Genomic DNA, 26,012 nt, shown 5'->3' on the forward strand with positions numbered 1-26,012 from the left:
TGTTGAAGTTTTTAAAAATAGTGTCGTTGATTTTATTTTGTAAGGACAAACAAGCCTTGTTGATTATTCTGATTTAATTTTGTGGTCAAAAACTCTGGATAAATATTTCAAAATTCAGCCTTTTTATTCAAAAACAGCGCGAAATAAGCTACTTTAGTCCACTTTGATAAATTTTGCCGGAACTACACCCCCAAACTACACTAATACAATCTTTCTAGACTCAGAGGGGGGCTATTTCTACTTCAACTTTTGCTGAGAGTGCGCTCTGTAATTAAAACTTTGCCGATTTTTGCTAGCTTTACTCGTTTATTATCAAAAATGCAGAATTGTTTTTGAGTTTTCAACCAAGAATTTTTTTATATCTACAATATTCGGAAAATCAATAGTTGCTAACGGATGATAAGCATTAGCAGGACTAGTTTTGGGCCAGTCTTGGACCGTTACAATCCAAAAAGAATTCGGATTGCAATTAGTCGGTCTTTTTTTTTTGAAAAAAGACCTTTTTTCATAACAAAAAACAGAACATATCAAATGAAAGCTCAGGAGTGATAGGTCCAATTGGCTTCCTAAGCAGCTCCAAGCTAATACATTTAGTTTTTGACTTGAAAATTTATGATAGTTTCGACTTTAAAAAATAATTGATTTTTAAATAAATAAAGGCTTAATGAACTCTTCCTCCACATGTATTTTCTTAATTTTGTCAACTGGCAGCTTAGTGTCAGCAAAGAAAGAATGATTCTTCATTCTACTGATTGGAAATTTAGGCTCGATTGCGTTTTTAAGCCTGAAGTTATTGTTTTCTGGCTTTGATACTACTAGATTTCAGATTTTTTTTCGTTTTTAGAAATTTGCCAGTTTCTCACGTTTTCTAGTCAAATTATCACATTACTGACAATTCTCATATCACATTATTAGCGTTCAAAATGAAACACAACTGAACATATTAAAATCCTTGAAGATATAGATTATCGTTTTAACGGCCTCGACACTTCTTTCTTCAATAAATTAATTGAAGTTTTTAATTTTGTTTTAACTGTCATTTTTACTTTGTCGTTTCAGTTGTATAAAATTTTCTGTGTTGTGATAGGTTTCACTGACTTTTTATGAAAAAGGAGACGAGCCGATGTTCTGATATTAGTAGATAGCTGATGGCTTTCATGACTTTGAAAACAATCGTTTTCCAAAACTAAAAATAAAAAACTTCGTAACTTCGCAAGTTTGTTTTTTTATTTTTTCTTTTGGTACCTAGTCTCGTTGACTACAGGTCAAATATGACACCATGGGTGTCAAGGGAAGTCGTCAAAAGGATTTATGTCCCAAAATCTATTTTCTTAAAGAATGCGTCATGACCTTACTGACATCGATACCGGTTTTTCACAAAAAAAGTAAATTAAATTGATTTTTGTCAAGTTTGACGTTCTTTTTGTAGACGCAAGAATTATTATGGATAATTGCAGGTCTCAAAGAATTCCTTTGGATAAATAAACAACCCTATTTAGATATTTCATTTTGTAATTAATATTTTTCATAACTTTGGATTTATTTTTTTTTTAAAAAAAATCAAAATTATTACATACTTTTGCCCTTTTCTCTTTTTTGTCTATTTGTTACCTAGTCTCTCAAATAAATGGCCAAATAATACATTATTGGTGTTTGAAGAAGGCGCAAACAAATATATTTTGAGGGCCGAAACATGGCTTGATGGTTTTCACAGAGTTTTCTGGCAAGTTTCGATTGAATTTTTGTTTGTTGTTTTTTTTGTTGTTCTTTTTAGCCGCTTAAAGAAATGGATAAGGACAGGTCCTAATGCCCTTCTATAGAAGCATTGGTAATCGCAAACCTTTGGGATATTTTACTTGATTTCTAATGGTTTTATTTACTTTGAAGTTAATTGTTTTAAAAAAAGCGAATTTTTTAACTTTACTTTTTTTGTTCTTTTTTGTCTAATTGTTACTAAGCCTTTTTTTCAGTAGTCCCAAATTCTTTCTGGTGAATTCAGAGTTATATTGTTTAATATCAGCTTTATCTGACGCTATTTTGACTTTGTTATTAAGTTTTGTTTTTTAAAAGGGACATAAAGTTTTTGATGTAATTAATGTTTGTTGTCATTGTTTGATTTTGTTGTTCGTCTTAACTCGCTTTCTTAATATTGGCGTATCTCAGCAATCTAGTGCATCATTTTTTTTACTCCACTGAATTATTTGCTTTGGAGGCTATCTTTTCGTTCATACACCAGTTTTTTTTTTGAAAAATGCTTGAATTTTTTGTGTTTTTCTATCTTCCTCATTTGATAGACAATTATGCCAAAATTGTGGATGGGCGGGGTCGGAACCTTATGTGCCATCGCACATTGCTGAGCTGCCTTGTTTTATACAAGGTCAAATATGATTCCTGGTTGCCATACAGAGCCCATGAGGAATTTTCTGAAAATCGTACAGGAATCATGCTACAATTGACAATTTGATTAACCACCAATTTTGGAAAAACGTAAATATTTTTGGAAACATACAATGTCATATATAACATACTTAACATTGACTGCAGATTAAAGTTCGCGTGCATAAAGAGAGCTCATTTAATTTTAGTATATCGCATGTGCGGTCTAGTTTATGATTCTTTAGGTAAGTCAAAACAATAAACTTGATTTGATTACATGTTTAAAACATGATATTGAAGTTGTATGCAAAATATAATTTTTTACAATTCTTATAAATTGGCATTTATATGTGTGGCCTAGCCTCAGACAGCATCAGAACTTCAGTCGTATACATAGAAGTACTCTTTATTTACCACCCAGCAAAATATTGATTTCAGTGTCTTCTGAAGCATCAGAAATAGATGCCAGGGACCCTAGACGAACTGGGACGGTTATCTGCTAAGATCTTGCAAGATTCTTGCGAAAAACGGTTATCTGGTAAGATCTTGTAAGAGTCTTGCAAATAACGGTTATCTGCTAAGAGGCAAGATTGCAACGGTTATCTTGTAAGACACTTACAAGACCCTTACCAGATAAGCGTTTCATCTTTTTTGGTTAAAGCATCCAAAAAAGTCTGTGTTTTCCACCCTAGACACAAATGGGTGACTTCAAAATAAAAGAAATATACCGACTTTTTGTTGTGGTAGTACAAATAGGATTTCCAGTTGTATTTCAACCAACCATACAAAGAATTTTTATTTTGCCAGCTAGACAGCCTGTAAACACAAAAACCAACATTGTTGCTCACCGTAGAGACTATTTTCCTTAATATGCTTACCAGACAAACAGATGTGACATCATCACAATCCGCACAAAAAAGCTGCAGATTTTTGCTTTTTGGGGTAATGTGGATCAATTCCATCTGGTGCCATCAAAAATGTTAGTTGATGTAAGAATTTCAACTCATCGCAAACTAAATTTCTGAAAAAAAATTCCATGCCAATTTGTGGGGCGTCAATGTACACAATGATGCACACATACTGCGGAACTGTGTCGATCAAAAGAAATATTTTGTACAAAGCATTTTTTTGATCTGTTCAATACTACTGACAATCAAGTTTTACCAACTGATTGAACTTTCTAAGCGTCAATTAACTTGTCCTTTGGTAATTTGTTGTCATGAATCTTTTATCGAGTCGATCTTTTTGCTTTGTATCATTTGTTATCCTCTAAAAAAGCAAAAAAACTGCAGCTTTTCACAAAAAGTCAATTGAATAGCTAAATTCATCACAGATGTGTTAACAATGCTTTATAACGGTTTCAAATATAGATTACCGTAGTAAACAATGGTTGCCGTGCACCCAGGACACAAATGGGCGACTTCAAATAAAAGATATATACTGACCTTTTGTTGTGGTAGTGCAAATAGGATTTCCAGTTGTATTTCAACCAACCATACAAAGAAATTATATTTTGCTACCTAGACAGCCATATAACACAAAAACCAACATTGTTGCTCACCGTAGAGACTATTTTTCTTAATATGCTTACCAGACAAACAGATGTGACATCATCACAATCCGCACAAAAAAGCTGCAGATTTTTGCTTTTTGGGGTAATGTGGATCAATTCCATCTGGTGCCATCAAAAATGTTAGTTGATGTAAGAATTTCAACTCAACGCAAACTAAATTTCTGAAAAAAAAATTCCATGCCAATTTGTGGGGCGTCAATGTACACAATGATGCACACATACTGCGGAACTGTGTCGATCAAAAGAAATATTTTGTACAAAGCATTTTTTTGATCTGTTCAATACTACTGACAATCAAGTTTTACCAACTGATTGAACTTTCTAAGCGTCAATTAACTTGTCCTTTGGTAATTTGTTGTCATGAATCTTTTATCGAGTCGATCTTTTTGCTTTGTATCATTTGTTATCCTCTAAAAAAGCAAAAAAACTGCAGCTTTTCACAAAAAGTCAATTGAATAGCTAAATTCATCACAGATGTGTTAACAATGCTTTATAACGGTTTCAAATATAGATTACCGTAGTAAACAATGTTTGCCGTGCACCCGAGACACAAATGGGCGACTTCAAATTAAAAGATATATACTGAGCTTTTGTTGTGGTAGTACAAATAGGATTTCCAGTTGTATTTCAACCAACCATACAAAGAATTTATATTTTGCTACCTAGACAGCCATATAACACAAAAACCAACATTTTTGATCAACGTAAAGACTATTTTTCCTAATATACCTACCTACAAATAGATATGACGTCATGACTTTCCGCACAAGAAAGCTGCAGATTTTTGCTTTTGGGGGTAATGTGGATCAATTCCAACTGGTGTCATCAAAAATGTAAATTGGAGCAGGAACTTGTACTCATCGCAAACTAGGTATCTGACAAAAGTTTTTCATGCCATTTTGTGTGGCGTCAAGATGCAAAACGATACACATATACTGCGGAACTGTGTTGATCAAAAGAAATATTATGTACAAAGCATCATTTGATCTGTTCAATACTACTGACAATCAAGTTTTACCAACTGATTGAACTGTCTAACCGTCAATTAACTTGTCCTTTGGTAATTTGTTGTCATGAATCATTTATCGAGTCGATCTTTTTGCTTTGTATCATTTGTTATCCTCTAGAAAAGCACAAAAACTGCAGCTTTTCTCAAAAAGTCAATTGAATAGCAAAATTCATCAAAGATGTTTTATCAATGCTTTATGATGGTTTTTAAAATAGATTACAGTAAAAACAAGGTTTACCGGGCACCCGAGACAAAAATGGGTGACTTCAAATCATAAGGTATATACCGACTTTTTGTTGTGGTAGTACAAATAGGATTTCCAGTTGTATTTCAACCAACCATACAAGGAATTTTTATTTTGCTATCTAGACAGCCTGTAAACACCAAAACCAACAATTTTGGTCACCGTGAAGACTATTTTTTTAATATACACACCAAATAAACAGATATGATTTCATGAGTTTCCGCACAAGAAAGCTGCAGATTTTGTCTTTTGGGGGTAATTTGGATCAATTCCATCTGGTGCCATCAAAAATGTTAGTTGAAGTAAGAGTTTGTACCCGTCGCAAACTAGTTTTTTATCAAAGTTTTCCAGGCCAATTTGTCGGGCGCCAAGATACACAAATATACACCCACAATGCGGAACTGTGTCTATCAAAAGAAATATTTTGTACAAAGCATTTTTTGATCTGTTCAATACTGCTGAGAATCAAGTTCTCCCAACTTATTGAACTTTCTAACCATCAAAAATTTATTCTTCGGTAGTTTGTTGTCATGAATCAGTTATTGCGTCAATCTTTTAATTTTGTATCATTTGTTATCCTATAAAAAAGCAAAAAAAAACTGCAGCTTTTCACAAAAAGTCAATTGGATAGCTAAATTCATCACAGATGTGTTAACAATGCTTTATAACGTTTCAAATATAGATTACCGTAGTAAACAATGGTTGCCGTGCACCCGGGACACAAATGGGCGACTTCAAATTAAAAGATATATACTGACCTTTTGTTGTGGTAGTGCAAATAGGATTTCCAGTTGTATTTCAACCAACCATACAAAGAAATTATATTTTGCTACCTAGACAGCCATATAACACAAAAACCAAAATTTTTGATCAACGTAAAGATTTTTTTTTCTTAATATACTTACCTACAAACAAATATGACGTCATGACTTTCCGCACAAGAAAGCTGCTGATTTTTGCTTTTGGGGGTAATGTGGATCAATTCCACCTGGTGTCATCAAAAATGTAAATTGGAGCAGGAACTTGCACTCATCGCAAATTAGGTATCTGACAAAAGTTTTTCATGCCATTTTGTGTGGCGTCAAGATGCAAAACGATACACATATACTGCGGAACTGTGTTGATCAAGAGAAATATTATGTACGAAGCATCAATTGATCTGTTCAATACTACTGACAATCAAGTTTTACCAACTGATTGAACTTTCTAACCGTCAATTAACTTGTCCTTTGGTAAATTGTTGTCATGAATCATTTATCGCGTCGATCTTTTTGCTTTGTATCATTTGTTATCCTCTAGAAAAGCACAAAAACTGCAGCTTTTCTCAAAAAGTCAAATGAATAGCAAAATTCATCACAGATGTTTTATCAATGCTTTATGATGGTTTTTAAAATAGATCACAGTAAAAAACCTTGTTTACCGGGCACACGAGACACAAATGGGTGACTTCAAAACAAAAGGTATATACCGACTTTTTGTTGTGGTAGTACAAATAGGATTTCCAGTTGTATTTCAACCAACCCTACAAAGAATTTTTATTTTGCCAGCTAGACAGCCTGTAAACACAAAAACCAACATTGTTGCTCACCGTAGAGACTTTTTTTCTGAATATGTTTACCAAACAAACAGATATGACTTCATCACATTCCGCACAAAAAATTTGCAGATTTTTACTTTTTGGGGTAATGCGGATCAATTCCATTTGGTGCCATCAAAGATTATAGTTGAAGTAGGAATTTGCACCCATCGCAAACTAGGTATCTGACAAAAGTTTTTCATGCCAATTTATGGGGCGTCAAGATACACAACGATACGCACATACTGCGGGACTGTGTCCATCAAAAAAATATTTTACACAAAGCATTTTTTGATCTGTTCAATACTACCGAAAATCAAATTTCCCAACTAACTGAATTTTCTAATCATCAAACAATTTACTCTTTGGTAGTCTGTTGACATGAACCAGCTATCGCATCACGCTTTTTTTGAATCATTTGTTACCCTCTAAAAAGCACAAAAACTGCTGCTTTTCTCAAAAAGTCAATTAAACAGCAAAATTCATCACAGATGTTTTATCAATGCTTTATAACGGTTTTAAATATAGATTACAGTAGTAAACGATGTTTGCCGGGCACCCCAGACACTAATGGGTGACTTCAAATTAAAAGATATATACCGACTTTTTCTTGTGGTAGTACAAATAGGATTTCCAGTTGTATTTCAACCAACCAGACAAAGAATTTTTATTTTGCTATCTAGACAGCCCGTAAACACAAAAACTAACATTTTTGATCAAAGTATAGACTATTTTTCCTAATATGATCACCTACAAACAGATATGACGTCATGGCTTTCCGCACAAGAAAGCTGCAGATTTTTGCTTTTGGGGGTAATGTGGATCAATTCCACCTGGTGTCATCAAAAATGTAAATTGGAGCAGGAACTTGTACTCATCGCAAACTAGGTATCTGACAAAAGTTTTTCATGCCATTTTGTGTGGCGTCAAGATGCACAACGATACACATATACTGCGGAACTGTGTTGATCAAAACAAATATTATGTACAAAGCATTCCTTGATCTGTTCAATACTACTGAGAATCAAGTTTTCCCAACTCATTGAACTTTCTGACCATCAAAAATTTGTTCCTCGGTAGTCTGTTGTCATGAATCAGTTATCGAGTCAACCTTTTTAATTTGTATCATTTGTTATCTTCTACAAAAGCACAAAAACTGCAACTTTTCACAAAAAGTCAATTGAACAGCAAATTTCATCACAGATTTCCTAACAATCTTTTATAATGGTTTTAAATATAGATTAAAATAATAAACAGTGTTGGCTGTGAACCCGAGACACAAATGGTTGACTTCAAAATAAAAGATATATACTGACTTTTTGTTGTGGTAGTACAAATAGGATTTCCAGTTGTATTTCAATCAACATTAAAAGGGATTTTTATTTTGCCAACCAGACAGCCTATTAACACAAAAAAACAACATTTGTGGTCACCTCAAAGAGTATTTTTTCAAATAGACTTACAAAACAAACAGATATGACTTCATGACTTTCCGCACAAGAAAGCTGCAGATTTTGGCTTTTGGGGGTAATGTGGATCAATTCCATCTGGAGCCTTCAAAAATGTTATTTGAAGCAGGAACTTATACCCCTTGTAAACTCGGTTTCTGACAAAATTTTTCCATGCCATTTTGTGTGGCGTCAAGATACACAACGATACCTTCATACTGTGGAACTGTGTCTATCAAAAGAAGTATTATGTACTAAGCATTTTTTGATCTGTTCAATTCTACTGACAATCAAATTTTCCCAACTCATTGAACTTTCTGACCATCAAAAATTTGTTCCTCGGTAGTCTGTTGTCATGAATCAGTTATCGAGTCAACCTTTTTAATTTGTATCATTTTTTATCTTCTACAAAAGCACAAAAACTGCATCTTTTCACAAAAAGTCAATTGAACAGCAAATTTCATCACAGATTTCCTAACAATCTTTTATAATGGTTTTAAATATAGATTAAAATAATAAACAGTGTTGGCTGTGAACCCGAGACACAAATGGTTGACTTCAAAATAAAAGATATATACTGACCTTTTGTTGTGGTAGTACACATAGGATTTCCAGTTGTATTTCAATCAACATTAAAAGGGATTTTTATTTTGCCAACCAGACAGCCTATTAACACAAAAAAACAACATTTGTGGTCACCTCAAAGAGTATTTTTTCAAATAGACTTACAAAACAAACAGATATGACTTCATGACATTCCGCACAAGAAAGCTGCAGATTTTGGCTTTTGGGGGTAATGTGGATCAATTCCATCTGGAGCCTTCAAAAATGTTATTGAAGCAGGAACTTATACCCCTTGTAAATTCGGTTCTTGACAAAATTTTTCCATGCCATTTTGTGTGGCGTCAAGATACACAACGATACCTTCATACTGTGGAACTGTGTCTATCAAAAGAAGTATTATGTACTAAGCATTTTTTGATCTGTTCAATTCTACTGACAATCAAATTTTCCCAACTGATTGAACTTTCTAACCATCAGTCAGCTTATTTTTTGGTAGTCTGTTGTCTTGAATCAGTTATCGGGTCAATTTTTCAGTTAGTGTACAGTAAATCAACAATTTTTCTTTTTTTTGAAATCATGAAATTTTGTTGATATTGATTTTTTGTCAAAGCACGCAAAGCACCCTGGCCTTTACGGCGAGGTGGGAAAAATTTTCCCAATTCGCGATAGAGGTCTTGGGTGTCCAGCAACTAGCCAGGGACTTCGAACTTGTCCAGAATGATTTCCAAGACGCACATTTTGGAAGAATTTGGGCCGTATTAATAGCCCAAAAATCAGGGTACACTTCATTTGTTTGACGATTTCTTTAAAACTACTGTACCAATTTCAACGGGAATGGTCTTGTTTTGTTGACACTGAACCCCTGCTGGTTGCAGTGTGTAGTTGAGTTCTCAAATGGGCGTATTCAAAAAATTATTAATGTTTAAATTCGAAAAATGTCGCTTTTTTGGTCATTTGGCAGGCTACCTATTTTTTGCTATAACTTCTTCTAGTTACGCTTTCTCACAAACTACTGTACCAAAATAGACGGGCAGTGTCGCAATTTTGCTCGTCTGAAACCCACCTTAATTGCCTTGTTGATTGGTTTCTCAAGTTGGCAATTGTTCCAAAAAGTTGGAGGAAAGATCTTGTTTTTTCACATTGAGAAACGAACTTAGTGTTTTGTACTTTTTCAAATTTCTCATTCATTTTTTGACCAAAACAAGTAGTTATTGGCTTGACCTGTTAATTTTAAGACGTTCTTCTCTGGAATGGCTAGTCACAGTCCTAAAAATATTCATTAGAACTGCTATTCAATGATGAATTGCGGAAAAAAGCATCTGTTCTCAAACTTTGTGGTTGAGTGGTGTTTTGCGCAATTGAACAAGTTTTTCGGTGTGCGTTTTGTGTTTTCTAGACACTATTTAAGTAGTTGAAGCTAATTGTTTCGAATAATGGGGTTTATTCAACATTTTTTCTTTTTTCACGATTTCATCAAATTTCTGTGAATGTTGTTTTATGTCAAAACACACAAAACATCATAACCTTCATGGTGAGGTGGGAAAATTTTTCCCACCTCACCATGAAGGTTTGCCGTGACCTAGAACGTCAAAGTGGACCAGAATAACACCCACAAATACGCCGGGAACGCTGTTTCACGTTGTCTTACGTCGGTTCCTGAGATTTTGGGCTTCGCTGCTGGCCCAAAAAATGGGGTATAGAATAGTATTTTGTTAATAACTTCTAAAGTACTAAACCAAATTAAACGGGAGTGGTCGCATTTTGTTGACACTGAACCCCTCTTGCTTACAGTGTTTGGTTGGTTTCCCAAATCGGCCTAATCAAAAAGTTATTAATGATCAAATTTGAAAGAGGTCGAAATTTTGGGCTATTCGGGATGACCCAAATTTCGGTACAACAAAACAGCTGATTTGCCGAATAAATGTTAGTGTTTTAGAATCCTCAGTTGGTGGGGAGTATCCCCATATATATTTTCCATAGCATTTTACGGAATTGAGATGGTCAAATTTGGCTCTGAAGTCAGGTCACCATGCTTTTTTGGTGATTTGGTACCGTACCTTATAATTGCTATAACTCCTTGAAGAATGTACCGATCGGGCTCATTTTTAAATATGATGCGTATCTCAAGCAGTGCTACAAACTGTTCTAAGGGGGTTTATTTTTGTTCGGCCGTTTCAGAGAAATTGGCCAGTAAACTTGACCTCGATTTTAGCCCCAGAAGCGGTTGACACCACCTTGACACCACCTTGAAGCTCTGTCACAAATCGATTTAAAGCTTGTTTATTGGTTCGTTAGCTTCCTTATATTATGACAAAGCTTTCTAGCTATTATTTGTAATTTGTTTGACACATTTTCATGTCAAATTTTAGCTCTGAAGTCAGGTCACCTCGCTTTTTGGTCATTTGGTACGGTACCTTATAATTGCTATAACTCCTCGAAGAACGTACCGATTGGGCTCATTTTTTAATATGATGCGTATCTCAAGCAGTGCTACAAACGGTACCAAGGGTGTTTTTGTTTTTGTTCAGCCGTTTTTGAGAAATTGGCCGGGAAACTTGACCCAGATTGACCCCCATGAGGAGAGAAGCACTATATTGATGACCATGTTTAACTTCTATATGACTGCATTCGCCCCGAGAATTGGTTGTGTAGACTGCACCGACAGCGTGTGGCTTGTGTGGTTATAAATCACTGGTTATAATGAGTGGTTATAATGTGGTTATAATGTGGTTTTAGTACAGAAACAGGACCGAAAATGGGTCAATTTGGTCATTTGGTACGGTACATTGATGTTGGAATATCTCCTCGTAGAGTCAACCGATTTTCGATCTGTTTGTTGATTTGAACTCAGCTTGAGCCGTACTTGAATCCCTGTAAATGGCGCTTTGTTTTCTTCAGCCGTTTTTGAGAAATTGGCCAAGACACATGCGGTCATATTGAACTTTTAGTGACTGGTAGGTTTCACGTTTCTACATGCAAAATGTTGAAGTTAATGACTTTGACTGCACGAATAGGCTCGTTGAACTCCATTTGTAATGGGGAAGCTCCCCATATATAGTTTATATACCGTTTTCGGAGTTTCAGGGGGTCAATTTTGGGTCTGCAGATGACCCCCCCCCCCCCCCCCCAACCCCCTGATTACATGCTCACAATTTCATAAAAAGTGACTTTCAATCTAGTCAAGGACTTGTTCAAATGATTTGAGGGTCTATGTAGTAGTGTCATAGTCCTATAAAGTTCTACTGGAGGGGTAATTGTTGATCTAGCTGGTCTTAGGAAAAAGTACTTAATACGTTGTCAAATTTCGAGCTCAAAATTTATTCTTGTGCGTTTTCATAAAAAGTGATTTTCAATATAGCCGAGGACTTGTTCAAATGATTTGAGGGTCTATGTAGGAGCGTTTTAGTCCTAGTAGGTTCTACTGGAGGGCTAATTGTTGATCTAGGTGGTCTGAGGAAAAAGTACTTAATACGTTGTCAAATTTCGAGCTCAAAATAAAATTTATTCTTGTGCGTTTTCATAAAAAGTGATTTTCAATATAGCCGAGGACTTGTTCAAATGAGTTGAGGGTCTATGTAGGAGTGTCATAGTCCTATAAGGTTCTACTGGAGGGCTAATTGTTGATCTAGGTGGTCTGAGGAAAAAGTACTTAATACGTTGTCAAATTTCGAGCTCAAAATAAAATTTATTCTTGTGCGTTTTCATAAAAAGTGATTTTCAATATAGCCGAGGACTTGTTCAAATGAGTTGAGGGTCTATGTAGGAGTGTCATAGTCCTATAAGGTTCTACTGGAGGGCTAATTGTTGATCTAGCTGGTCTGAGGAAAAAGTACTTAATACGTTGTCAAATTTCGAGCTCAAAATTTATTCTTGTGCGTTTTCATAAAAAGTGATTTTCAATATAGCCGAGGACTTGTTCAAATGATTTGAGGGTCTATGTAGGAGTGTCTTAGTCCTAGTAGGTTTTACTGGAGGGCTAATTGTTGGTCTAGGTGGTTTGAGAAAAAAGTACTTAATACGTTGACAAATTTCGAGCTCAAAAGTTATTCTTGTGCGTTTTCATAAAAAGCGACTTTCAATCTAGTCAAGGACTTGTTCAAATGAATTGAGGGCCTACGTAGGAGTGTCATAGTCCTAGTGGGTTCTAACAGCGAGCTTTTTTTGATCCAGCTGATTTACGAAAAAAGTACTTAATACGTTGTCAAATTTCGGGCTCAAAAAATTGATTTGTACAGTTTCATAAAAAGTAACTTTCAATCTAGTCAAGGAATTGTTCAAATGGTTTGAGGGTCTATGTAGGAGTGTCATAGTCCTATTAGGTTCTACTGGAGGGCTAATTGTTGATCTAGGTGGTCTGAGGAAAAAGTACTTAATACGTTGTCAAATTTCGAGCTCAAAATAAAATTTATTCTTGTGCGTTTTCATAAAAAGTGATTTTCAATATAGCCGAGGACTTGTTCAAATGAGTTGAGGGTCTATGTAGGAGTGTCTTAGTCCTAGTAGGTTCTACTGGAGGGCTAATTGTTGGTCTAGGTGGTTTGAGAAAAAAGTACTTAATACGTTGTCAAATTTCGAGCTCAAAAGTTATTCTTGTGCGTTTTCATAAAAAGCGACTTTCAATCTAGTCAAGGACTTGTTCAAATGAATTGAGGGCCTGGGTAGGAGTGTCATAGTCCTAGTGGGTCCTAAAAGCGAGCTTTTTTTTGATCCAGCTGATTTACGAAAAAAGTACTTAATACGTTGTCAAATTTCGGGCTCAAAAAATTGATTTGTACAGTTTCATAAAAAGCAACTTTCAATCTAGTCAAGGACTTGTTCAAATGAATTGAGGGACTACGTAGGAGTGTCATAGTCCTAGTGGGTTCTAAAAGTGAGCTTATTTTTGATCCAGCTGATTTACGAAAAAAGTACTTGATACGTTGTCAAATTTCGGGCTCAAAAAATTGATTTGTACAGTTTCATAAAAAGCAACTTTCAATCTAGTCAAGGAATTGTTCAAATGATTTGAGGGTCTATGTAGGAGTGTCATAGTCCTAGTGGGTTCTACTGGAGGGCTAATTGTTGATCTAGGTGGTCTGAGGAAAAAGTACTTAATACGTTGTCAAATTTCGAGCTCAAAATTTATTCTTGTGCGTTTTCATAAAAAGTGATTTTCAATATAGCCGAGGACTTGTTCAAATGAGTTGAGGGTCTATGTAGGAGTGTCTTAGTCCTAGTAGGTTCTACTGGAGGGCTAATTGTTGGTCTAGGTGGTTTGAGAAAAAAGTACTTAATACGTTGTCAAATTTCGAGCTCAAAAGTTATTCTTGTGCGTTTTCATAAAAAGCGACTTTCAATCTAGTCAAGGACTTGTTCAAATGAATTGAGGGCCTACGTAGGAGTGTCATAGTCCTAGTGGCTTCTAAAAGTGAGCTTATTTTTGATCCAGCTGATTTACGAAAAAAGTACTTGATACGTTGTCAATTTTCGGGCTCAAAAAATTGATTTGTGCAGTTTCATAAAAAGCGACTTTCAATCTAAGCAAGGACTTGTTCAAATGAATTGAGGGCCTACGTAGGAGTGTCATAGTCCTAGTGGGTTCTACTGGAGGGCTAATTGTTGATCTAGGTGGTCTGAGGAAAAAGTACTTAATACGTTGTCAAATTTCGAGCTCAAAATTTATTCTTGTGCGTTTTCATAAAAAGTGATTTTCAATATAGCCGAGGACTTGTTCAAATGAGTTGAGGGTCTATGTAGGAGTGTCTTAGTCCTAGTAGTTTCTACTGGAGGGCTAATTGTTGGTCTAGGTGGTTTGAGAAAAAAGTACTTAATACGTTGTCAAATTTCGAGCTCAAAAGTTATTCTTGTGCGTTTTCATAAAAAGCGACTTTCAATCTAGTCAAGGACTTGTTCAAATGAATTGAGGGCCTACGTAGGAGTGTCATAGTCCTAGTGGGTTCTACTGGAGGGCTAATTGTTGATCTAGGTGGTCTGAGGAAAAAGTACTTAATACGTTGTCAAATTTCGAGCTCAAAATTTATTCTTGTGCGTTTTCATAAAAAGTGATTTTCAATATAGCCGAGGACTTGTTCAAATGAGTTGAGGGTCTATGTAGGAGTGTCTTAGTCCTAGTAGGTTCTACTGGAGGGCTAATTGTTGGTCTAGGCGGTTTGAGAAAAAAGTACTAAATACGTTGTCAAATTTCGAGCTCAAAAGTTATTCTTGTGCGTTTTCATAAAAAGCGACTTTCAATCTAGTCAAGGACTTGTTCAAATGAATTGAGGGCCTGCGTAGGAGTGTCATAGTCCTAGTGGGTTCTGAAAGCGAGCTTTTTTTATCCAGCTGATTTACGAAAAAAGTACTTAATACGTTGTCAAATTTCGGGCTCAAAAAATTGATTTGTACATTTTCATAAAAAGCAACTTTCAATCTAGTCAAGGACTTGTTCAAATGAATTGAGGGCCTACGTAGAAGTGTCATAGTCCTAGTGGCTTCTAAAAGTGAGCTTATTTTTGATCCAGCTGATTTACGAAAAAGTACTTGATACGTTGTCAAATTTCGGGCTCAAAAAATTGATTTGTACAGTTTCATAAAAAGCGACTTTCAATCTAAGCAAGGACTTGTTCAAATGAATTGAGGGCCTACGTAGGAGTGTCATAGTCCTAGTGGGTTCTACTGGAGGGCTAATTGTTGATCTAGGTGGTCTGAGGAAAAAGTACTTAATACGTTGTCAAATTTCGAGCTCAAAATTTATTCTTGTGCGTTTTCATAAAAAGTGATTTTCAATATAGCCGAGGACTTGTTCAAATGAGTTGAGGGTCTATGTAGGAGTGTCTTAGTCCTAGTAGTTTCTACTGGAGGGCTAATTGTTGGTCTAGGTGGTTTGAGAAAAAAGTACTTAATACGTTGTCAAATTTCGAGCTCAAAAGTTATTCTTGTGCGTTTTCATAAAAAGCGACTTTCAATCTAGTCAAGGACTTGTTCAAATGAATTGAGGGCCTACGTAGGAGTGTCATAGTCCTAGTGGGTTCTACTGGAGGGCTAATTGTTGATCTAGGTGGTCTGAGGAAAAAGTACTTAATACGTTGTCAAATTTCGAGCTCAAAATTTACTCTTGTGCGTTTTCATAAAAAGTGATTTTCAATATACCCGAGGACTTGTTCAAATGAGTTGAGGGTCTATGTAGGAGTGTCTTAGTCCTAGTAGGTTCTACTGGAGGGCTAATTGTTGGTCTAGGCGGTTTGAGAAAAAAGTACTAAATACGTTGTCAAATTTCGAGCTCAAAAGTTATTCTTGTGCGTTTTCATAAAAAGCGACTTTCAATCTAGTCAAGGACTTGTTCAAATGAAATGAGGGCCTGCGTAGGAGTGTCATAGTCCTAGTGGGTTCTGAAAGCGAGCTTTTTTTATCCAGCTGATTTACGAAAAAAGTACTTAATACGTTGTCAAATTTCGGGCTCAAAAAATTGATTTGTACATTTTCATAAAAAGCAACTTTCAATCTAGTCAAGGACTTGTTCAAATGAATTGAGGGCCTACGTAGAAGTGTCATAGTCCTAGTGGCTTCTAAAAGTGAGCTTATTTTTGATCCAGCTGATTTACGAAAAAGTACTTGATACGTTGTCAAATTTCGGGCTCAAAAAATTGATTTGTACAGTTTCATAAAAAGCGACTTTCAATCTAAGCAAGGACTTGTTCAAATGAATTGAGTGCCTACGTAGGAGTGTCATAGTCCTAGTGGGTTCTGAAAGCGAGCTTTTTTTGATCCAGCTGATTTACGAAAAAAGTACTTAATACGTTGTCAAATTTCGGGCTCAAAAAATTGATTTGTACATTTTCATAAAAAGCAACTTTCAATCTAGTCAAGGACTTGTTCAAATGAATTGAGGGCCTGCGTAGGAGTGTCATAGTCCTAGTGGGTTCTGAAAGCGAGCTTTTTTTGATCCAGCTGATTTACGAAAAAAGTACTTAATACGTTGTCAAATTTCGGGCTCAAAAAATTGATTTGTACATTTTCATAAAAAGCAACTTTCAATCTAGTCAAGGACTTGTTCAAATGAATTGAGGGCCTACGTAGAAGTGTCATAGTCCTAGTGGCTTCTAAAAGTGAGCTTGTTTTTGATCCAGCTGATTTACGAAAAAGTACTTGATACGTTGTCAAATTTCGGGCTCAAAAAATTGATTTGTACAGTTTCATAAAAAGCGACTTTCAATCTAAGCAAGGACTTGTTCAAATGAATTGAGTGCCTAAGTAGGAGTGTCATAGTCCTAGTGGGTTCTACTGGAGGGCTAATTGTTGATCTAGGTGGTCTGAGGAAAAAGTACTTAATACGTTGTCAAATTTCGAGCTCAAAATTTATTCTTGTGCGTTTTCATAAAAAGTGATTTTCAATATAGCCGAGGACTTGTTCAAATGAGTTGAGGGCCTACGTAGGAGTGTCATAGTCCTAGTGGGTTCTACTGGAGGGCTAATTGTTGATCTAGGTGGTCTGAGGAAAAAGTACTTAATACGTTGTCAAATTTCGAGCTCAAAATTTATTCTTGTGCGTTTTCATAAAAAGTGATTTTCAATATAGCCGAGGACTTGTTCAAATGAGTTGAGGGTCTATGTAGGAGTGTCTTAGTCCTAGTAGGTTCTACTGGAGGGCTAATTGTTGGTCTAGGTGGTTTGAGAAAAAAGTACTAAACACGTTGTCAAATTTCGAGCTCAAAAGTTATTCTTGTGCGTTTTCATAAAAAGCGACTTTCAATCTAGTCAAGGACTTGTTCAAATGAATTGAGGGCCTGCGTAGGAGTGTCATAGTCCTAGTGGGTTCTGAAAGCGAGCTTTTTTTGATCCAGCTGATTTACGAAAAAAGTACGTAATACGTTGTCAAATTTCGGGCTCAAAAAATTGATTTGTACATTTTCATAAAAAGCAACTTTCAATCTAGTCAAGGACTTGTTCAAATGAATTGAGGGCCTACGTAGGAGTGTCATAGTCCTAGTGGCTTCTAAAAGTGAGCTTATTTTTGATCCAGCTGATTTACGAAAAAGTACTTGATACGTTGTCAAATTTCGGGCTCAAAAAATTGATTTGTGCAGTTTCATAAAAAGCGACTTTCAATCTAGGCAAGGACTTGTTCAAATGAATTGAGTGTCTACGTAGGAGTGTCATAGTCCTAGTGGGTTCTACTGGAGGGCTAATTGTTGATCTAGGTGGTCTGAGGAAAAAGTACTTAATACGTTGTCAAATTTCGAGCTCAAAATTTATTCTTGTGCGTTTTCATAAAAAGTGATTTTCAATATAGCCGAGGACTTGTTCAAATGAGTTGAGGGCCTACGTAGGAGTGTCATAGTCCTAGTGGGTTCTACTGGAGGGCTAATTGTTGGTCTAGGTGGTTTGAGAAAAAAGTACTTAATACGTTGTCAAATTTCGAGCTCAAAAGTTATTCTTGTGCGTTTTCATAAAAAGCGACTTTCAATCTAGTCAAGGACTTGTTCAAATGAATTGAGGGCCTACGTAGGAGTGTCATAGTCCTAGTGGCTTCTAACAGTGAGCTTATTTTTGATCCAGCTGATTTACGAAAAAAGTACTTGATACGTTGTCAAATTTCGGGCTCAAAAAATTGATTTGTGCAGTTTCATAAAAAGCGACTTTCAATCTAAGCAAGGACTTGTTCAAATGAATTGAGGGCCTACGTAGGAATGTCATAGTCCTAGTGGGTTCTACTGGAGGGCTAATTGTTGATCTAGGTGGTATGAGGAAAAAGTACTTAATACGTTGTCAAATTTCGAGCTCAAAATTTATTCTTGTGCGTTTTCATAAAAAGTGATTTTCAATATAGCCGAGGACTTGTTCAAATGAGTTGAGGGTCTATGTAGGAGTGTCTTAGTCCTAGTAGGTTCTACTGGAGGGCTAATTATTGGTCTAGGTGGTCTGAGGAAAAAGTACTTAATACTTTGTCAAATTTCGAGCTCAAAATAAAATTTATTCTTGTGCGTTTTCATAAAAAGTGATTTTCAATATAGCCGAGGACTTGTTCAAATGAGTTGAGGGTCTATGTAGGAGTGTCATAGTCCTATAAAGTCCTACTGGAGGGCTAATTGTTGGTCTAGGTGGTTTGAGAAAAAAGTACTTAATACGTTGTCAAATTTCGAGCTCAAAAGTTATTCTTGTGCGTTTTCATAAAAAGCGACTTTCAATCTAGTCAAGGACTTGTTCAAATGAATTGAGGGCCTACGTAGGAGTGTCATAGTCCTAGTGGCTTCTAAAAGTGAGCTTATTTTTGATCCAGCTGATTTATGAAAAAAGTACTTGATACGTTGTCAAATTTCTGGCTCAAAAAATTGATTTGTGCAGTTTCATAAAAAGCGACTTTCAATCTAAGCAAGGACTTGTTCAAATGAATTGAGGGCCTACGTAGGAGTGTCATAGTCCTAGTGGCTTCTAAAAGTGAGCTTATTTTTGATCCAGCTGATTTACGAAAAAGTACTTGATACGTTGTCAAATTTCGGGCTCAAAAAATTGATTTGTGCAGTTTCATAAAAAGCGACTTTCAATCTAAGCAAGGACTTGTTCAAATGAATTGAGTGCCTACGTAGGAGTGTCATAGTCCTAGTGGGTTCTACTGGAGGGCTAATTGTTGATCTAGGTGGTCTGAGGAAAAAGTACTTAATACGTTGTCAAATTTCGAGCTCAAAATTTATTCTGGTGCGTTTTCATAAAAAGTGATTTTCAATATAGCCGAGGACTTGTTCAAATGAGTTGAGGGCCTACGTAGGAGTGTCATAGTCCTAGTGGGTTCTACTGGAGGGCTAATTGTTGGTCTAGGTGGTTTGAGAAAAAAGTACTTAATACGTTGTCAAATTTCGAGCTCAAAATTTATTCTTGTGCGTTTTCATAAAAAGCGACTTTCAATCTAGTCAAGGACTTGTTCAAATGAATTGAGGGCCTACGTAGGAGTGTCATAGTCCTAGTGGCTTCTAAAAGTGAGCTTATTTTTGATCCAGCTGATTTACGAAAAAAGTACTTGATACGTTGTCAAATTTCGGGCTCAAAAAATTGATTTGTGCAGTTTCATAAAAAGTGACTTTCAATCTAAGCAAGGACTTGTTCAAATGAATTGAGGGCCTACGTAGGAGTGTCATAGTCCTAGTGGGTTCTATTGGAGGGCTAATTGTTGATCTAGGTGGTCTGAGGAAAAAGTACTTAATACGTTGTCAAATTTCGAGCTCAAATTTATTCTTGTGCGTTTTCATAAAAAGTGATTTTCAATATAGCCGAGGACTTGTTCAATTGAGTTGAGGGTCTATGTAGGAGTGTCTTAGTCCTAGTAGGTTCTACTGGAGGGCTAATTATTGGTCTAGGTGGTTTGAGAAAAAAGTACTTAATACGTTGTCAAATTTCGAGCTCAAAAGTTATTCTTGTGCGTTTTCATAAAAAGCGACTTTCAATCTAGTCAAGGACTTGTTCAAATGAATTGAGGGCCTACGTAGGAGTGTCATAGTCCTAGTGGCTTCTAAAAGTGAGCTTATTTTTGATCCAGCTGATTTACGAAAAAAGTACTTGATACGTTGTCAGATTTCGGGCTCAAAAAATTGATTTGTGCAGTTTCATAAAAAGCGACTTTCAATCTAAGCAAGGACTTGTTCAAATGAATTGAGGGCCTACGTAGGAGTGTCATAGTCCTAGTGGGTTCTACTGGAAGGCTAATTGTTGATCTAGGTGGTCTGAGGAAAAAGTACTTAATACGTTGTCAAATTTCGAGCTCAAAATTTATTCTTGTGCGTTTTCATAAAAAGTGATTTTCAATATAGCCGAGGACTTGTTCAAATGAGTTGAGGGTCTATGTAGGAGTGTCTTAGTCCTAGTAGGTTCTACTGGAGGGCTAATTGTTGGTCTAGGTGGTTTGAGAAAAAAGTACTAAATACGTTGTCAAATTTCGAGCTCAAAATTATTCTTGTGCGTTTTCATAAAAAGCGACTTTCAATCTAGTCAAGGACTTGTTCAAATGAATTGAGGGCCTGCGTAGGAGTGTCATAGTCCTAGTGGGTTCTGAAAGCGAGCTTTTTTTTTATCCAGCTGATTTACGAAAAAAGTACTTAATACGTTGTCAAATTTCGGGCTCAAAAAATTGATTTGTACATTTTCATAAAAAGCAACTTTCAATCTAGTCAAGGACTTGTTCAAATGAATTGAGGGCCTACGTAGGAGTGTCATAGTCCTAGTGGGTGCTAAAAGTGAGCTTATTTTTGATCCAGCTGATTTACGAAAAAAGTACTTGATACGTTGTCAAATTTCGGGCTCAAAAAATTGATTTGTGCAGTTTCATAAAAAGCGACTTTCAATCTAGGCAAGGACTTGTTCAAATAAATTGAGGGCCTACGTAGGAGTGTCATAGTCCTAGTGGGTTCAAAAAAGTGAGCTTATTTTTGATCCAGCTGATTTACGAAAAAAGTACTTGATACGTTGTCAAATTTCGGGCTCAAAAAATTGATTTGTACAGTTTCATAAAAAGCAACTTTCAATCTAGTCAAGGACTTGTTCAAATGAATTGAGGGCCTACGTAGGAGTGTCATAGTCCTAGTGGGTTCTAAAAGTGAGCTTATTTTTGATCCAGCTGATTTACGAAAAAAGTACTTGACACGTTGTCAAATTTCGGGCTCAAAAAATTGATTTGTACAGTTTCATAAAAAGCAACTTTCAATCTAGTCAAGGACTTGTTCAAATGAATTGAGGGCCTACGTAGGAGTGTCATAGTCCTAGTGGCTTCTAAAAGTGAGCTTATTTTTGATCCAGCTGATTTACGAAAAAAGTACTTAATACGTTGTCGAATTTCGGGCTCAAAAAATTGATTTGTACAGTTTCATAAAAAGCAACTTTCAATCTAGTCAAGGACTTGTTCAAATGATTTGAGGGTCTATGTAGGAGTGTCATAGTCCTATTAGGTTCTACTGGAGGGCTAATTGTTGATCTAGGTGGTCTGAGGAAAAAGTACTTAATACGTTGTCAAATTTCGAGCTCAAAATTTATTCTTGTGCGTTTTCATAAAAAGTGATTTTCAATATAGCCGAGGACTTGTTCAAATGAGTTGAGGGTCTATGTAGGAGTGTCATAGTCCTAGTAGGTTCAACTGGAGGGCTAATTGTTGGTGTAGGTGGTTTGAGAAAAAAGTACTTAATACGTTGTCAAATTTCGAGCTCAAAAGTTATTCTTGTGCGTTTTCATAAAAAGCGACTTTCAATCTAGTCAAGGACTTGTTCAAATGAATTGAGGGCCTGCGTAGGAGTGTCATAGTCCTAGTGGGTTCTAAAAGCGAGCTTTTTTTATCCAGCTGATTTACGAAAAAAGTACTTAATACGTTGTCAAATTTCGGGCTCAAAAAATTGATTTGTACAGTTTCATAAAAAGCAACTTTCAATCTAGTCAAGGACTTGTTCAAATGAATTGAGGGCCTACGTAGGAGTGTCATAGTCCTAGTGGGTTCTAAAAAAGAGCTTATTTTTGATCCAGCTGATTTACGAAAAAAGTACTTGATACGTTGTCAAATTTCGGGCTCAAAAAATTGATTTGTGCAGTTTCATAAAAAGCGACTTTCAATCTAGGCAAGGACTTGTTCAAATGAATTGAGGGCCTACGTAGGAGTGTCATAGTCCTAGTGGTTTCTGAAAGAGTGCTATTTTTTTGATCTACTTTGTTTTGAAAGTCCGATCAATGATGTTTTTGATTTGGAAAGTTTGAGCTGGGTTAAATTCGGTCTGGAGCGTGTGATCAAAATACAATTGGTCTGGAAAATTGATAAGATTTTTTGATCTGAACCGCAACCTTGCTAGTAAAAGTGGCAGTATAAATAGCAGTATAACTCAGCGGCCTGAAATGCGGCTTTAATTTTGGTTCGACCATATTTAGGAAACCTGTCTGTATGCAAACTTTTTATTTTAAGATTTTTGATTTGACAAAAATGCCGCGAAATTACGTTCGCAAAACGTCCAAACCATTTCAAGGATACCGGTTTGATCTTGCTGTCAACGCAATAAAAAATTGCTGTACAAAAAGGATGGCGGCGCGAAACTTTGGCGTTGCGTACACAACGTTGTGGAGGCATCAGCAAAGAAATGTGCCCAATTATGCTTCAGTGAAAGCTGGCCGCTCATCTCTCTTCACTGACTACCAGCAAAGAACGCTTTTCAAAGCCCTCTCCTTTCATACGTTCTCCTTTTCTCAACTGCGCAAGAAAGTGTTTGTTTTTGCCGTTAATATGAACGTAAAGTTGCCTCATAATTGGAAGAGAAATCAGATTTCTGGTATGGATTGGACTCGATCTTTCGTGAAAAAGTTCCCTAGTTTGAGCTTATTTGTGAAGAAGGGTAAAAATTATCGCCAATTGAATTTCACTTGTGTCAATTGTGTGCGGTTGCTTTGTCGAAGCTTAGTTAAGTTTGTATGCGAAAATTGTTGCTTATGTACATGCAAGACTTGTTTCAATCTTAAAGGATATCGTTGTTGTGCAGATGAATAACAAAAGCTAGTATATTGTTGAAGTTCAATATTGCGTTTAACTTATCTTTGGAATTGTTTTTGTTGAGCTCTGAGGAGTTTGGGGCCTTTTTATTCAAATATATCATAATGCTCTATTGTTTCAACTTCTGTTTTTTAATTTCAGGTTTGATTTGATTTTAACTTGCGTTTTGAAAACTCGCTGAAGAAATTGCCTACTTTACATCAGTTTTCAACTGCTCTACATCAAGCTTCAACACCTTCATTCAATCAAGTGAGTTTTCTTTTACTATTCCGGTCCTTTGAGAACAATTGACTTATTTATTGATTTTGACTAGTTCTCTGAAGGACCAGTTCTGAACCTTATATTTGTGTTGCTCCTCGCGGTAGTGCGGTGGAGTACGTCTTTTGTTTTTCTTTCAGTCCGTGGTAGCACGGGTTGGGTTTGTTGTTCTACTCGCGGTAGCGCGAGTAGGTTTTCGATGCGTCCTAGGTTTTGATAAATTAATAATCTGAAATATTTATACCTGTGTTTGTGCTTTAGCTCGCCAAAATGAGGTAAGAATTGTACTTGGGCTGTTATTGGTAGCAATAGCAAAAACCAGATAAGTAGGAGTGCTTCTATTTTTTATATACAAATGAACTGATTGAGAAAAAACTTAGATCGGAGAGCACACCTAATAGCAGCAGTGTCTTGGTAGCTTAATAGCCGCGAAGCGATAGCTGGGGCTTTTATTGGCCTTCTCTTGGTTTTTTACAATTCAAAGAATATTAATTTTAATGGGGTGTGGTCTTATTTTAATGATCTGTTCACACATTTTCATGATTTTTTAGGTCAAATTGGAGTAGTGATTTTGGTCACGCCGAAACAGGAAATGGAGCGAAAAAGCGAGTGGTTTTGCGGCGTGAATTTTTTCCGCTCTTGTTTTAAAGTGATGTAAGGAAACGGTGTTTGAATAAAAGTTCGCTTTCTGGCTAGTGAATTTTTGTTTTATGCGGTAATTTCAATTTGATTTATACTGTTTTAGTCGATTTTTTGGATTGGATTTTTGTAAGTGTTTTTCCCAATCTACTCACAGTCCGTTATAAGTCTAGCTTTCTGTTGACGTCACAATCACTTCAATTCTTCATTTTGTTCATTCGTTCATGCAGTTTCAACTGAATTGCGTGCGTGACGTCATTGTTCACTCTTATTGGAGCGAGTTTGCTGTTCATTCGCGTGATTAAATGTTCGGTCACGCATAAATTACCTCACACTATAAATGGCTTTCCTTCTTGACTTTTATGTACTTTAAATCAAAGAGATAAGGTCAAGTGATTTGGTGTCCCTCTAATTAATGAAAAAACTGAATTTCTTTATAGTCGGTCTTTTTTACTTTCCTTCTGGAGACTGCGGATTTACGAAGTTTTTGTGGCTATTTCTGGCAGTCTGCCAGCTATATTGCTTTTATTGGTTTCATTTTTTTGGGCTTTTCAATAAAAAAGATTTTGATCTGATTTTTTATATTGAACAGTTTTAAATCAATATAAGTCTTACAATTAACCTTATTTAGAATGAATACTCAATCGTCTCAAAACGTCCCCAAAAAAGCTCCCAGTGTGCGACCAAAGTCAGCTCGGCAGGCTTCGAAAATTGATCCAATCGATTTCCCCGCTAACCATGCTTTTCTGGTTTACCTCAATTGCGATGGAAATTTCTCTTTGGTAAAGCCAGATCACTCTAGCTGGCCCGCACACCTTCGCAGCTCTGACAAACTATCTTTGCACTATACTGATGTTGATTTCAAGAGCGCTCTTAAACCCGGAACTACTGTCAAGGGCAAAGTCATAACCAATGGCCCAGCAAATGTAATAGAACGCGTTGGTGAATATATGAACCTCCAAATCAACCTTGGAGTTCAAACCGAGGACATGAATTTAACTATGGTTTTCCGAAAAGTTTACGAGGAAATTGAGAGAGAAAAAGAGAACGAACTACCGGCAGCTAAACAGAATGCGAAAGAATTTCGAAAGCAAGCGAAACCAAATGAAGCAATTGAATGTAATTTAGAAAGCCAAAGAAATCAGGAGGATGAGATTGACTTTTTTGATGAGGCATCCGAGATGTCGAACGAAAGTGATGATAGAGCGGATGAACCTGTTTTCCCGAAAGATAAGAAAGTTGGCAGTGAGGAAAAAGCGTCCTACGTTACAACTGCTCAACTGGTTAATCATTTTTAAATTTTAAGAAATTTTAAATCTTGTCTAGAGAGTTCAAAACTTCAGTCAGAAAAGTTATTCAAGTTGTTTTGGATAGTGCTAATATATCTACTACTGGAAATGATGAAAACATCTTCATTTAATCTTTGTGATACGGAAACGGTTTAATTTGAGGGCTGTTCATTCTAGTCGGTAGCGACTGGTCTTCTTTCTGTAGCTTTCTAAGTCCGTTTGCAATATTTAGGATGCGTTGGTGAGTCGCTTCGAAAGGGTCATGGAGAGGATTGAGGCACGAATTGATAAGAGTGATAAACTGCTCGACGATATGACAAAGTATGCGAAGCGATCTCTTGACGAAATTTACCGATTCTCGGAAAGCGCAGTCCCTTTAAAGAGACGAGGAGATCTTGTGGATCAAGAGGTTGAGAATGAAAATCAGCCTGAGTTGCTCTACGGTAACATAAATCTGCTGGCACTAGGAGGAGCGACCGCAACTGATAAAGTGTATAACATTGCTAAAGCTCTTTGGACTGAGGAGGAGCGGACAAAAGTGTGTATAGACCCAA

The 26,012-nt window shown here is 36.2% G+C and overlaps 2 protein-coding genes across 3 annotated transcripts in view; both read right to left on the reverse strand.

Annotated features, from left to right (window-relative positions):
- The window catches only part of LOC142353208 (putative thiopurine S-methyltransferase), a 332,531-nt gene that overhangs the window by 209,091 nt on the left and 97,428 nt on the right, over positions 1 to 26,012 (reverse strand). The gene's annotated exons all lie outside the window — the stretch shown is intronic.
- LOC142353210 (putative thiopurine S-methyltransferase) overlaps positions 1 to 26,012 on the reverse strand; it is a 257,569-nt gene that overhangs the window by 134,129 nt on the left and 97,428 nt on the right. The window lies entirely within an intron of this gene.

Source organism: Convolutriloba macropyga, chromosome 14 (assembly GCF_964194025.1).
Source record: "Convolutriloba macropyga chromosome 14, txConMacr16.3, whole genome shotgun sequence".
Classification (NCBI taxonomy): domain Eukaryota; kingdom Metazoa; phylum Xenacoelomorpha; order Acoela; family Convolutidae; genus Convolutriloba; species Convolutriloba macropyga.